General features: G+C 39.2%; 1 protein-coding gene across 3 annotated transcripts in view; it reads right to left on the bottom strand.

Moving 5' to 3' along the window:
* Nucleotides 1–16019, bottom strand: part of mafa (MAF bZIP transcription factor a) — a 139263-nt gene that overhangs the window by 74035 nt on the left and 49209 nt on the right. The window contains exon 3 of one of the 3 annotated variants that reach the window (XR_014277988.1): nucleotides 1890–1931. The exons of the other annotated variants lie outside the window; for them this stretch is intronic. The gene's annotated coding sequence lies outside the window, so the exon portion shown is untranslated. The remainder of the gene's footprint in view (nucleotides 1–1889; nucleotides 1932–16019) is intronic. 3 annotated transcript variants of the gene reach the window in all.

The following is a 16019-nucleotide window of genomic DNA, read 5'->3' as shown; positions in this document are numbered from 1 at the left end:
ACTACAACTGTCTTTTTTTGTCCAGCTTTTGCACATCAGCTAGCCGTGTTCTTTGAGCTAACATGCTCACAGCTATTACCCCAGGGCATGCTACGTCCATTCTCAGAGAACTGCTACCGTCAAGACTACATCCTCTCCAAACAGAATGTAGTCCCAAGGTGTGTGATAACAGAGGATGTGATGGGAATGCAGGGCCACTTGGACTTCTAAAGCCAGGTGTTAGCACTTCAGCTCACTGCCTCATCAATAATTGACAGAGGCAAACCAATCAGAACAATTTGCTCCCCACAGCGAAGTGCTAGAGCAGCCTAACACCAGTGAATCATTAATGAGGCAATTAGCTGAAATGGTTAGACGGTTAGCCCTCACTGGCAGCACTCCTGTGACTCTACTGTGACGGTCCTCCTCATACAAAAGCTGTGCATGATAGAGTAATGTACAGGCCAACACAAGCTGAGGGAGAAGATGAGTAGAATCACACAGCAGTGCCTGGATACAGAAGGTTGGAGTGTAACTTGCGTCAGTGATGCCAGCTCTCCATCTGTTGACCACTGCTCAGAGGGCCAATAACGGGAACAAACCCAATTGGCCATTACCATGGGAGATTGACCTTTATTGGTTGTTGTTACCATTGCACAGACAAAGCGAAGCTGTCTCCTGGGTGATTCAAGTGTGGGAGAGTCTTTATGGACAGGGATGAAATCGACCTCAGTGACATCACTCAAACACGGGGAAAGCAACAACTACAATAACAGCAAAGATGGAGTTTGGCTTTGAAGACCAGAGATCCTGGATTGTTGTTTTAGAGGAAAATCAAAGTCCCAAGGGAGCTGCTCACAAAGCCACATCGATTAGCCATATTGGAACCATTTTATAGTTTATCGATGTTCCTCTGCCTGCACTCTCAGCCCTGGGTCCAGTACAGGCTCAATTAAACCAGCCACCTTGATCTCAGGAACAAACCATGTGAATACTACATACTGCATAGATTATTCCCAAACACACACTCAGTGTTGTTCACCCTCATCAAAAGTAAATGTTTTTTTTTACTTTTGTTCAGGCAAAATGACCAAAGAAAAAATACGAGGCAAATATGATGAACTAACTACAGCCAGCCAATTGTGTCATGCTCACCTTTATTTTACTGGAATTCACCTTTAATATTTTAATTTAGTTAAACATTGATACAAACTCTAAGATCTGAGCTTTTTCTGGCATTTGAAAGAGGACATGTTAGAAATGTTTAAGAACCAGTGCTGTATGATAACCTTTTAGGAGTCATATACAGAAAGGGCCTAAGGGGTCTGCAGGTTTTCATGCCAAGCAAAAAAAAAAAAAAAACAAAAAAAAAAACTATGACAGTATATATACAGTATATGTTTACAGATAGTATACAATGATAAATTATAGTAATAAGAACATGGAATACTGTTGGAACTATGAGTTTTTATTTCCATGTTTGTATTTTATTTATTCCTTTTCCTTCCTGGGAACTGTTTTACCAGAGTATAATCTGAGTTTGTTTGATTGATGTTTGAGTTTCAAGTATTTTGTCTTTGAACTACAAATGTCAAGCATGTGCTTATGAAAGAACTACTGTTTACTGGTTTCACGCAAAGCACTTTTTATGTGCAACAGAGAAGGAAAAAAACCTTCTAGTACAGAGAAAAAAATAGCTTTTACCTTCCCCATTGTTTTCTCCCATTTTAAAACTCAATAACTTGGAAGGCCTGAAAAAGTCCCTCTTGTTTGGAAAATAATTTAGTATAACAACAGCAAGAAGTTCACACACAGCTTAGTTAATGCTTGTTATTTAAATTCCTTTGATTCGATTTGCATCATTGTGAACAGCAACCGGAAGAGATTGCAACCTTTAGGAGAATTATTACCTGGACTTAGTTTCAAAGAGCCGCTTTAACAGGTCTTCAAATCTGTCAAAAAAAAAAGAGTCTTTAAATGGTTAGGATAATTTCATTCATACAATAAATAAATAAAAAGGGACCTTTTAATCTGTCTTTTCTTCATGCTTTCATTTAATATCAGTTCAATCACGAGTTGCTCTGGGACTGTACTAACATTTTACTACACTTATCTCAAAACAATACTGGAGTCATTATTCATTTTCATTAAATTGGTTGGGGTCATTCTGTCTGTTTGGAAAGTTCAAAAGCTTGTCAGGAAATTTAAACCTGATTATTTGGTTTTATTAAGTTAAGGAGAAAATGAAATAAACATTAAAGATTCTTTTCTTAAATCCATATTTAAATACAGAAAGGGACTTTTGAGATTTCTACCTATATCTTTTGCGTGTATGCCCTGAAAATTATTGCTTTTGACAAAGAAGTGTAAAAGCAATTGATTAAAGACTGGGTCAGTCTGTGCTGCTGATATTGACACTTTTGCAGATATTGTAGAAAGCTAGTCTCTGTTTAATGATTGCTATTCACTTTTATGGCCCTCTCAGGATGTCATCCTCAACAAATATTTGCAAACAGGAAATTTGCAGTATGACTTGAGAGAGTAATAACCCTGGTACCTATGTGTTTTGAGATTAACATGTAATTAAAATAGTAAATCAATATTTATTAAGCAGTAGTACAAAACACATAATAAATGTAGCCAGGTCATATAATGAGTCACAGGGTAGTGGTTGTGCCCTTCCAAGTTGCATTCTCCACTGCAAATATTTAGCTGTGAAAACAACTTAGAAAGCTAGAAAATAGCTTTGAAATGAATTAGGCATGCTGTAAATTACTAGAAAGACACAGACACCCATGCCCTGCACAAATGGAAGTGCTTCTGCAGGTGCAAATTCTCACCTCAGCCTGAGACCCCTTCCTTTCCAAACCACACTTTTTAAATGTGGAGTATATACTTTTTTCACTTCCACACCACAGCTTTTCCCCACAGTTATCACTTTAAGATTTTCATGCCCTCACTAGATACAACGACAGACAAAAAAAAGCACCTGAAAGCAATCCACCACTTACAGCACTGACGACAAAGCACAGAGTAAAGCAGCAGCACAGGCCACTGTCCATACTTTCCAGCGTGTACTGGAATATGAAAGGGAGATGTTAAAAGCTTAATGGACTGCTGCTCTTATTGTTTAAAAATTGCTCAACATATAAATGGCTGAATAAAGAAAGACCAACCATCACGGGTTGGCCTCAATTATGCATTGAAAATAAAGTTATGAGCTAGTGTTTGAATTATTGATGCTGGCACCGGGAACAAGAGCATGTTGGCAATGTGTCACTGGTTTTTTGCTGATGCTTCATGTTGTATTGATAATTTTTCATCTAAAAAGCCCATGAAGTCTTGATCTGTGAAAGATGGAAAAACACACCATGAATATTGGAAATCTAATGCAATATTACTGGAAGAGGGAAACATATAGCATACCGTCGAGTAACATAATGAAAACTAAAAATAATAAAAAGGTAATGTAGTTTAGAGCCATAGCTTGCACAGTGTAATCTCTAAAAATCGTATAGTTTTTTCCAGTAAAAGAATTGAAACAATCGACCACATTCAGTGCTTGGTACTGGGACTGTCCCATAAGGGTGACACATTTCCTGAGATGCAAATGCTTGTGGTACATTCGGTGATAGCCTTTTTTGAAAAAAAGAGAAAAAATTCTCACCGACTAAAACACTCCCCACTTAAACATCTATTTGCCATGAAAAGATAAGAGAATATGTAATGAAAAAAAATTCTTAATGTAACATTAAATGAATTTTTGAAATATGAGTTAGACATTGTGACTAAAAGTAGCTCTAGCAGATGAAAGAGTAGAGAGTGAGAAAGACAACAGCGAAACAAGATTAAAAAAGAAGAAAAAAAACAAGATTTGATTGTACTCAGATTTTCTGTGAATTCATTTAAATGGTCTCTAGCAAACTTAGGTGACCCAGGAATGTACAACTTTATTGCATGCGCAATAAAATCACCATGAACGTGTTCATAACCGACCGCAAATCATCACTAATCAGAATAGACCTTGATTTGATATCACAATAGACTTAAGTGTGGAAATTCCCTACTATTATTATTAATAATATCTGCTCAGCATTTATGTCTGTGAACATTGTATTATTCTGGTTAACCTTTTACAGTCCCCCTGTTAAGAAAACTTAAACGGAGACATGGATTACCCAATCAGATCCTGTGTTCAAAGAATCAGCCACAATGAGGGCAACACCACATTCCTTTAGTGTTTCATAATCTGCGGCTATTTAGCGTCATCCGCACAGCCAAACATTGAGGTAAATAACTTTTAGCATTCATACAATTTTCTTCTTTTGCCTTTCCACATTTATCTTCTTATATTTAAATTTTTGATTCCAGTGCACGCACACACATTGATTTCTTTAAAGTCATCGTAAAATACATTATGCCAGAAAACACCCTTTCCTTTCAGCTCAGTTTACACATGAGTAGTAGAGTTCATTTGAATTTAAGAAACATAAATATCTACAGAACAGAAAAATTAAATTTTGCTTCATTGCACTTCAGTCTGACGACATTATTTTCATTTTCTGTTTAAAATATAAATATGTAAAATATTACTATATGCTATATGCTCACTCAATAAAACTGAAACCCTTTTTAAATTGGGGAATTGTAAATTTAATTGTATAACTAATAGTTATACATGCAAATGCATTTCATACATATACATATATATATATGTTTTAATGTCATAGTTTTACTTTTATTCATATTATTCCAATTCTTTTGGCTATGCAGCTGACATTTTCAATAGGCATAGAAAAAGCTCAGTGAATCATTTGTCAAAGTTTTAACATGAAAAGGCTTAGACAGGGAGATCAAAAGAAAAATACATGAGTGAAACTGAACTGAAAAGCAAGTGCTTGTGAAATTTCTCACAAAGCATTATGACTGGACTTCGCCCACGGCTGAGTTTTAGGCCAGTCACAATCAGCCATTCAAAATATCTTTTTGTATGATTCAGTGAGCTCCACTCGTGTCCTCTACAACCAGCATCCTCGCTGTAGTGGATGCTTGAGTCAAACAACCACAGGTCACATCTACCTCTTCTACTTCATCTCATACCTCTGCTGCCTACTCATGAGTGCCTTTGGATGTGCACATTACAGCTTTAAAAAATGTCATGTGGATAGTTTTTCTTTTCTTTTTCTCGCCACTGTGTGTCAGTTTCACGCTGCTGTGACTCAACTTCTGTCATGTTAGGTCTTTCATCTCGGCATCGGCATCTGCTAAGATACTCTTACTTTTATTTCCGATAAATGACTGATTTTACGTTTAGCTGGCAGTCAAACGGCCACTGTTAACCTTTCCACACCTCCACAACAGACTTTTTTTTCACCTCATTTGTAAGGTGTGAGATGTGTGCTCTTTGAGAATCGCCTACTATCTTCCTTTCCAAGGTCCCATAATGTTAACCTGTGGAGGAGCCGCTGAAGAGATCAATACCCATCAGACTGCTAAAATAAATACATTTATCACAGCGGGATACTTGCTACACCACACTACTACAGCCCGTTACATCTGATCGGAGGCAGAGATACTCAGGCTCATTCTGTAGCTAGAGAAGCTCTGATCAAACTGTCTACGTGTCCTGTTTAAAAAAGAAAAAAGAATTACAAGTCGTACAACACTTGGATTTTCATTTTCCTCGGTTTGAACAAGAAGATGACAGGCTTATGTCTCTTTCCAGTTGAAAAAGAACAACGCTTTTGACTGTGTTCTCCATCTTTTGCTGCGGGTTGAGACAGCTCTCTGGGTTTTAAAATCTCATCTGAGGAAATGCTCCTTCTGTCCTCCCTCTGCTGCAGATAAAGAACAGGCGTTTGAGTAATTATGGTGCATTATCGCCAAGGAACGTTTCATTGCTACATTTTAAGCTGTGTAGTGAGCGGTGACAAACGAACGACCATTTTAATTTCTATCAGGAGGAAAAACACATGGCTGGAGCCAATGAAGTCAGCTCTCTCATTCTGCCACTGACTGAGACCATCTGGACCAAATAAAGTTTTTCCCTTTGAATCAACAGCTGTTGGAAATTGCACGGGAACACTCCTTGTCTGTAGATCAGTCTTTTATTTTTCATTCTTTTCACTCTTTTTAATGCTAACAGTGTTTGTTTTATGGTTTTAGTGCCGGATTTGATCAGTGCTCACAGAAGAAAGTAAAATAAAACGTGGCTGTCTAAACGCACCTGTTTCCCCTCATGTCCCCCCCTTTGCACGTCTTTCAGTTTGTATCTCTTTCTCTCTACCCCTGCTTGTTCTATGGTGGTAATCTTAGGGCTGACCATGTCAGTCAATCTTTCAGTGGCTGACAGTTTTACAACACATGCACTACACTGATGGGTAACATCACTCACATAACGAGACAGAGTGAGAGGGTGGGGAAGGACTGAACTAACGGAAGTAAAAATAACAGCTCACGTATCTTACACAAACACGGTGAGAGAGGAAAGAGTCAATTTTATCTCAGTTTCATCTATGAAACTGAACATTTTTTTTCATGATTTCATAAGGTTTTGAACTCAGAGGTAGATTTTCCACTATGCGCTGTGGAGATGGAGTCACAGTGGTTTTCTCTTTCCATTGGCCAGAGAGGAGAATTTGTTCCACTCTGCTGACAGATATGATTTTTAACACTTCATTTTATCCTGGATTATTATTATAGGGCCCAGTCATTAACATTTTTTAGCAATGAACCTAAACTGTCTCAGGCATTTAGAGCAGTATTGCCTATGTTAAAAATCACCTTGGTGAGCACTAATTTCGCTACTGAAGACTCGAAGAACAAAAATGTTATTTATGCCAAGAGTATGACCAAACATGATACTCTTGGCATATATATATATATATATATATATATATATATATATATATATATATATATATATATATATATATATATATATATATAAAAACATTTGATGATTCATGAGTTCATCAGTTTTTATTTTTAAAGGCAGTGTTTTCAGTCCGGAAATTCACAACAGACAGGATAGTGTTTCTTGTTGAAGCTGCCAGTCCACATCCTTGACAGCTGGGTCAGCAGAAAGCCATAAGTATGCACATTTGGGCCTGGAATTCTACTTACATTTTACTTACATCAAATGGTTTCAGGCAAATGTGGTGATAATAAAAAAAATCCTCCATACTATACTGTAGCTGGTAAACTAAGGAAGAAAAAGAAAAAGAGAGCAACTATTTACACCTTAAATAAACATTTTCTATTTCTTTGACAGCTTTCAGTAAATTATTAACACAATACATGTCATTTTATTTGTGGATACAGACTAAATGGTTTAATATCAGCTTTTATATCAGTCTGATATCTGATAGAGCTAATGATTAATTAAGAGAAGCCATGCCATGCACTGCAGTGGCACAAGCAGCATTCTCTCTGGAGAGTCAGGGGAGCCAAAGTCCTAAGTGGTCCCCAGAAAGTAGGCGAAAAGCCGCCCATAGGAGAGAGACGATCAAGTCAATCTGTTTGTCTGTTTATGGCAAAAGGCGGAGGAAGCATCCTGCCACCCTGCACTGTCATATGGGAGTCAGGCTCCCACAAACACATGCTTAATGACTTCATTTATTCACCCCGTCACTATTGCTTTCTCTCCGTCTTTCTGTTTTTTTCTAATGATTTTGCCCATATGCGCTTTCACTTTTCTGTCCCATTGGGATATTATTAGTAATGGGTGCAAGGTTAGCATCTGAACTAGTTTGTCTGGGTTGTGTAGGATTATATGTGGATACTCGTGTATAGATATAAGACAAGATTACAGAATGGGTGCCACTACAAACTTAGAATAGTGAAGAGTAGGGTCAGATAGTTCCCAGTGATGAGTTGATGGAAGGCCATGTGATTCATGTCAGTGACATCTGGGCCAACACTGCCAGGACATCGATCAGACTAAAGCTCTGGAAGGTCTCTCAAAAGGTTTATTCTTAAATCTATGCTGACAGGCGATGACATGATGGAGACGGGGCTGGTGAATTGATTGTGTCCTCTCTCTCCTTTCACTTTTCTGCTCGCACTCCTACTTCTTCCGGAGTCTCTCTCCTCCCTCGCCTCTTTGTCCCATCACTCTGCTTTCCATCTCTCCTTCTCCCCCCGCCTCCTTTTTTTTCCTCCACCCGGCTGTACTCATCGCTTGAATGTGTCGAGCGCAAGATGTCAGATTATTTCCCAGCAGACACTGCGCTGTGTGACAGAGGACTAGAGCTGTATATCACTCGATGACACTTCTTTTGCCTCCCCCTCTTCACGCAGACAACACCAAATATTGCCAGGCCTTTTTGATCACTTAAAAGGCTTGTATTAGGAGAAGAGTTCATGCCTAAACAAAAGCAAACAAAGTGTTTCATCTGTTGTGTTCGTCGGTCGCCCAAATGTGTGCGGTAACAGTTTTTCTATCAGAAATGTGGCAAACCACATTGACTCGCACATTATAGGACTTAAAAGAAGTCTCAATGCATATGCCAAAAGAGAAAAAAACAGCCATTTTTTCCACCACTTTTAAGTTCCATATTACTTTTTATAAGTTCGCATTTTTTTTAAAGTAACTTACAATAATAAAACATATAAAAATCCCTGCAGTTCTCTGATTGTTTATTTTCTCTAAAAGCAGGCTTCAGTCCATGCCTTGTAATTTTAATTGAATGCACTGAGGACTTAAACTTGGGTGGGGTCGGCCCAGTATCCAGGCCAACCGCTCAGCATATTGTTTCTGTGGCACCTGTCTCCCCAGATTAATAACTCCAAAGTCTGTGCTGGCAAAGCATGCATGGATACCAGAAATTACAATACTAATTCAGCGCTAGGGATTTATACACCCGCCTCTCCCAGGATTTATGGCGAAAGAGAACTGGGGAGGGAGAAAGAGAGAGAGGAAGAGAGACTAATAATGCTAGCGAAAGTGATTAGCTCAATGGGAGAAATTGTGCGTTTGTAGTCCTGCGATTATTATTGTGTTTCTCATCACATAATGAGTTTGAACAATGCAGTTAATGGCATTATTGGCGGGCAACCAGGAACGGGGTGTATATAAGCTTGATAGCACTTTTTCGTCAATAAATCACTCCAGTGCACATGGCAATATTTAAATCTATGTTATTAAAATTGTTGGAACAACACTATCAGATTTATGTTGTGTTATTTTATTATGGATTGATTATCATCATCACAGGCATATCTGATTTGCGTGGAGGCAGCTGGAGCGTGGTTGGTTTAATCCATTTTGATTGCTCTGCAGAGGAATGCAGCTGCTTTGCTTGAGTGGACAACAACTTGCCTTGCACCTCTTATGATTGTCTCAAACTGAAAAAAACAAGACTAGTGTTTGTCTTTGTTTTCTTCACCGATATTTGTACGATTTCTCTCAACTATCAGTTATGTTGACCTGTTATGGAAATCCTTGAAACGTCTCTGTTCTCTATCGTGTTATCATTTCAAGAGAAAATAGATCATGAATGAAAAACACTGCTATTATTACTTCCTCTTTGACTGTACACTAGCTCATTTATCTTCGTAAGGCTTGAGACATAGGGAGTCTTAGAATCATTGATGAAAGCATTATGAATCACTTCACTCCAAAAGCCAATTGTATTCAGGGGATGAAGACAAATGAAAAGGAGTTGCATAAAAGGCAGACTGGATTGTCCAAGTAATTTTAGATGCAATAAAATGGAAAAGAGACAGTGGGAAGAAAATGTGTTAAGCCAGACAAACACAACAGTGGAGAAAGAGTAAGAGCAGGAGTGTGACCGCTACGTAGACACACACCGCTCTCTGTTTACAAAGTAACCTGATGTGAATCTAATTAAGTTTACTTGATTTGAGATGAATGAAAATTTAGGAAGGCAGCACTGTGAAGATGAGATCAGTCTCAGCACGAAGAGTCAGTGTAGTATGTCCACTCGCCAATACGACAGCAGAATTACAGGCTCTGAGAACTGTGACAACCCTGAAATTACAATTGAGTTTCACTCCTTCCTGCTTCCACACTTACCCCCCCCCCCCCCCCCCACCCCCCCACCCCGCAATACTTTCTTTCTCATTCTCTCGCTCTCTCTTTCTCCCTCTGATGGCTCAATAACAGGTGCCATGCTAAGAGAGCTGTTACAGCCGTCCCTGAGTGGTTGTGTCAGCAGCAACGTTAGGGTTGAGCTTTCCAACCTGCTCACCATGCAGGAAAAAGGGAAAAAAGAGAATGAGGAAAAAAAATCTCTCTGGTCCCCAAATGATGCCCGCTGGGAGCCATCGTGCGCTAAATTTCGCCGGGTGTTTCTCCCCTCTTTTCTGTCTTGTGGCCCCCGGACTCCGATTTACAGACATAGCCATATTGGGCCTTTATGCATGGCGGAGCCCAAGCAGCTGTGTTCAGCAGAAAAAAAATGACAACAACAAAATAAAGAAATAAATAAACAAATCAACAAACACATAAGAGAAGCTTATTTCTTTGCAAATGCTCGAATAAGGACTTTTTTGTGTGCCATCTGCAGAAAGTGAACCGTAGAGTTGGACCTGGAGTGCACTTAGACAGGTTTGCGCTCACTATTCAAGAAAACTTGTGGAAAATTCACTAAAGTGTTGGAAATCCTCCCACCACATCAGAACAAATTTATTTATAAGTTCTTGTGAGCCTTCTCTGACTTGAAGAGCCAATTTACTGCGTGCAACTCAGCTGATACTGATATCGCATGCCTTTACCAAACTGGAAGATCTGTCATTATGATTGCTCATTTAAGCACACTCCTAAAGACTTGAGAGGTTCTTGGCAAAATCTATGCAAATTAAGCTGCTTTGTGAAAAGACGCATCACTGTGCATGAAGCCTGAAGCGGGCAATAATCACAGACGGATTGTGTGCAAACAAGAGATGCTAAGCACCTCAAACCTTAGCAAGAGAGGAAAGCACACCACAGGGTGAAAGCGAGTCAAACACTCAGGTGATTGCTCAATTTTTCTTTCGCTGATGAGCAACAAAGCACTGTTATATGTTACGTTTACATTTTCAACTTTGCTCTTAACAAAAGAGCATAATTTTATGTTTAAACAGAACAGTTGCTGCAAAGGGGGAAAAAAAGCAAAAACAAAGTCAAATGTCTCATCTGAGACTCACCTTCCACAAGTTCATGAGCATATGGCCTCGGTATCTCAGCATAATTCACAACCCCCCCCCCCCCCCCCCCTCTTTTTTGTGAGGGGGGAGGGGGAGACATATGTTTGCATATAGCATAGGTAATCTAAATTTAGCATCCATACCATCAAGGGGCGTTTCATTTTACGCTCACAAAAAAAAATGATAAATTTCAAAGGTGACCTGATGGGTTTCATTACAGCTGATTGATCGGCTTATGTTAGGGTGTCACAAAATGGACAGAGTAGACATAATATACCTTCAGGATCCTATACAGTACCTATAGGCTATTTATCAAGGCTCCTACATGAGACGCTGATATACAGTAAATCATGAGACATATTTCTTTAACAGTTCTTGATGCTTGATTTGTACACAGCCCACTGGCACTTGACAGCGTTTGATTAAAAGTGCTTATTGTATAAACAACACTTCTATTAAACTTCAAATCAGCAACTGAACTGCTTCTCTGATGTGACTAAGAAGACCTTTTCTTATTGTCCAAGTCTTTTAACTAACAAATCATGTTCTTGATATTAACAAAATCATTAAGTGTTCTAGAAATATTAATGTCCTAATTTAGAAAATTGCAAAATAATTTGAGGTTAATAGTAGTACACCTTGTGCATTTCTCACTAGCGTTTCAGTTAAAACAGTTAAAGTTCCAGAGCAGTTATTTTTATGTATGTCTCTACATTCTTTTTGAGCGTTTGGTAACAAAGCAGGGATCTGGGATTCTCTCCTATGAACTAGTAAATAACCCCTGCAATTCATCATAAGAACAAGAAAGAAATGTCAAGGGCACAGGAGTTCCTTTTTTCTTTTCTTTTTTTGGTCGAGGTCACACAAACAGAATAAACAGCAACACGCATGCAGAAAACATACACGCGCCTGTTTGCATGCTGCATTGTGACCACACTGCACTACATAAAAGTTGAGGCATTGACAAATCACTGAGACCTGAAAGTGGGGCCGAGGTGGGACTAATTGAAATGAACTTTAGAAAAGGGGGGACACCTAATTAAAGATGAACTTTCTATCCTGTGTTTGTGTTGACATCATGGGGCCCAAGTTTAAACTCATCTTTGTTTGCACAAACCTGGCGATGCGGGGAAACTGTACACGGAGGACACGGAGAAGGAATAAGGTCATCGCTTTTCCTCAGTGGAAACATATTTTTCTTTAAGTCACATGCAACACTTTTATGAAATGTGTGAGGGGCCCATTCATTATCTGCAACTTTTCCTCAGAGAAACCGTTCTGCATATGGTATCCTGGGTTTTTTGTACTTATATGTTTATCTGTGCTGGTTTGAGACAACTATCCAGAGTGCTGGATACACAGAGAACATCCTGCTGCACCTGTGTATGTGTGAACGAGTGTGGGTGGAGTATGAATAGCCGTGTGCATGCTTGCACTTGTTTATTGCTGTTTATTGTCTGTTCTATTTTCTGTATTACTTAGTCAGGGACACAGCCCAGTACTGGAGCTGTGAAGTTCCCCAGTAACAGGCTAATTCCTCAGTGGCTGTTTAGAGTGTCTCTAGCAGTGCTAAGTGTTCTCCTCTCTGTGCCTGATCAGAAAACAGGACCACTTTAGTCAGTTTGTTTAAGGTCCCCCGAGAAGGCTCCCATATCCTCCCTCTACTCACCCCTTCCTCATCCCTGCTCTGTTTCTCTCGTGCTCACACAAACGAAAACACTTACTTTTCATGCTCCCTAACTCGCATCACATATTAAACAGATAGATAGAAGCTGACATGTGCAAATGAATCAATTGATTATTTTTTCAGCTCCGTCCATATTTAATCAATATCATTAATATTGGAATATCTCTTTTTGTACTTTAAATTTAGCTTTTAAGCTTTGTTTGGAGTAAATGTTATAGAAGCGATAATGATTTTCCTAGTAATGCACTTACAAAAGTTTGAAGGGCTCAGTGAAAAGCATGGAACATGAATATGGATAGTGCTGCATCAGCAGAGAGTTGTATAACGTCTGTCTCTCATTTAATACATTATGAGTAAATGCGTTGACTGAAAATAAATGTTTGAACAGACCGAAGCTAAAATTTACACTGAGGATAAATTTTTATTGTTGTGTATGTTAAACAATGCATAAAACAATTCTTTTTTTTTTTTTTTAACTGAAGGAATTAGGCTCGGGGTGACTGTTGTCCCTGTTCTTGTTGTTAACTGGAGCTTGACTGCCTAAAAATAATAATAATAAATAATTAAAAATAATAAAGGAACGGTTCAATTTAGCTGGAGATTATCGGCTGTATGGTCCTGGAACGTGAGCATGATAGGGTCCTTTCATCACACAGTCACTGTGAGGATTTAACTCATACATGCACAAGGATTAATAATGAAAAGCAGTTCCCATCAAGCAGTGATGAATTTTATTAATGTGGTTTAAGAAGCGACTTTAATGGATATCATGTGCTTGCACTTAACGCACCCACCTCAGAGTTTAATGAGATACCACCCAACTTAATGTGTGCATGGGCATGTGCGCGTGTGCCTGTGCACGTACACGACAACTTAACTCCGTGCCACCTGCTTCTATAAAGCAATGTATACAATGCTACAGTCTTTTGGCTTGACTTTTTAAATGCATATTGTGTATTCATTAAATACCCTTTGATTGACAACTGAAATGTTGTCAAAACACCACTATTTTACTGGATTTAAAAACAGGACATATTTGCAAGGGAAATTCTTTGCATAGAGAATTTATCTCACAACATGAAGACATATTCTCTCTGTTTTCTATAGTCTGGCCTGTTCTGCTATCCTTGTGTAAAGGTGAAGTTTCCTCACAAGAGCTGACAAGTGTGAAATTACGATAGGAAGTGCTTCATACCCTGCCATTTACCTTCATTCATTACCACTCTTCACACACACACACACACACACACATACACCTTTACATTCCCTACAGTCCACAGCTGACTGGTTGATACAGCAGTCATTTCTTTAACTGGAGTAGAGGAAAATACCAGACATAATGTGCGTGACAGTTTTGCCTTTGGAATTTCTCAAAGTTGGTGATATCCTCAAAGGAATTGGCTTGCCTTTTGAGCAATATTGGATGTGCAGGTACAAAGATATTGGAAAGAAGATTTTAGGTAGAGAAACACCTGCATGGATTATAGCTCATCTATACATCTATACCACTAGTCTCCAGCCCTGGACCTAGATCCATAGGATGTTCAAAGGAGTGCTCGACCACAGATTTTTTTGCAGAGAGGTGAGACAGGTACCATTGTCCTTCATTGTCCTATGTTATTTCACTTCAAACTCCTTAATTGCAAAAGTTACTCTATTATGTACTCAAAGATGTGTAGGATTGTTGCAGAGTACTGTAACAGACTTTACAGTCTAGACTGTAAACATTGGCAAAGTTAGATAGCCTGTGGTTTTCTAGTTCAGCACAATTAATGTAAAATGCAATACTTAACGCTATATTAATGTTCAAACTCTGAACTCTTATTTGAGTAGATTTACATCTCTATGAAAAGAACTGTGCGTAAGCTGTAATGCTTTTAGCACATAGTATTAAAATCGTCTCTCTGTGTCTTTCTCCACCCCCTACTGAGTGTGTGTTGTCTGAAGGTTATCCAGCTGACTCTGTGGCCAGAGGAACTGAGACGCTGGGCGGTCATAAGTCTTTGTCTTTGAAGACCGCACACTGTGTCCGTATCGCTGTTGCAGCGTAATTGATACAGGCTCACGCTGTTGAGCTTAACTGAGCCCCGTCATGGCCTTACACTCAGATCTCTCACAGCTGTAGGGCTCAGAGTACTGAGCTCTCACAAAATCACACAAGCTCACGCACAAACCCACATGCGCACACACACATATAACACCCAGCTGGCTTCTGGCGAGATCACAGCTAAAGAGATCCAGAGCGGAGCTGGTTAGACTAACACTAATGGAGATGAGCTGCCTGGTTAGCTCAATGGAAAATTGAGCAGAGTTGATGCTTATTTCATCACAGCAGTAGCCCATTCCGCAGGGAATACACAGTCAACTTACAATGATTTTAAATCTTTCTGAAACAAAGGAAAGTAAATAGTGTGGTTTTTGTGAAGGTCCTGGTTCTGTGCCTACTTTTTATTTTGAAGTGTTATACTGTATGAAACCACGCGTGATGGATGATTTTTCTCCTAAGTGTCATGCACAAAGGATACATTTGTTGGTGCATGCTGTGCTCAATCAGTGTTCTTCCACTGACAAGGAGTTCTTCTCACTTGGCTCCTTAGTAGTGAATGCATTAAATCATGTCACCAGCCGGTCCGGTGAAATCTGGGCCACACCTGAGTGCATATGTCCTGCCCGGCAGCACTGTAGCATAGTAAAAACTACAGAGGATCACTGGCAAGCAGGAGGAGGTCCTCTGCTTTTATCCCCCCCGCCTGACATTCAGTGACATTTAAGAAGTCGTTAAAGGTGTGAGCATGTGGAGGTGGGGGGTGTACATCCTCAGGCTGAGAAAGACCCTCAGCGCTGTCACCAAATAAAACCTTGTTGGATGAACTGATTATGCTGTCCAAAATATCATTGTATTACATGACACCTAAACTAATGTATATGCAGTGTTGACAAATAACCTATGTGGAATATGCTATAAAGACAGCTAGACTCTAATGCTAATGTAACTTTATAATTCCTTCTGTAGGCCATTGTAGATGGAAGTATGCACTGCAATTAGACGGAGTGCAGTCCATCTCTGGCCTGAATCAGTCTGGTGGTGATTCATTGTGGTCAATCTTGGCTGTGACACAAGCACACAGGGTCCGCAGAAGATAAGAGTCTCCTCTTTTATGAGGCTCTTCCTCTCCACCAACAAACAGCTATTAAAGTATGA

Source organism: Aulonocara stuartgranti, assembly GCF_965226115.1.
Source record: "Aulonocara stuartgranti genome assembly, chromosome: 1".
Classification (NCBI taxonomy): domain Eukaryota; kingdom Metazoa; phylum Chordata; class Actinopteri; order Cichliformes; family Cichlidae; genus Aulonocara; species Aulonocara stuartgranti.
This window is presented reverse-complemented; position numbering and strand designations above follow the sequence as displayed.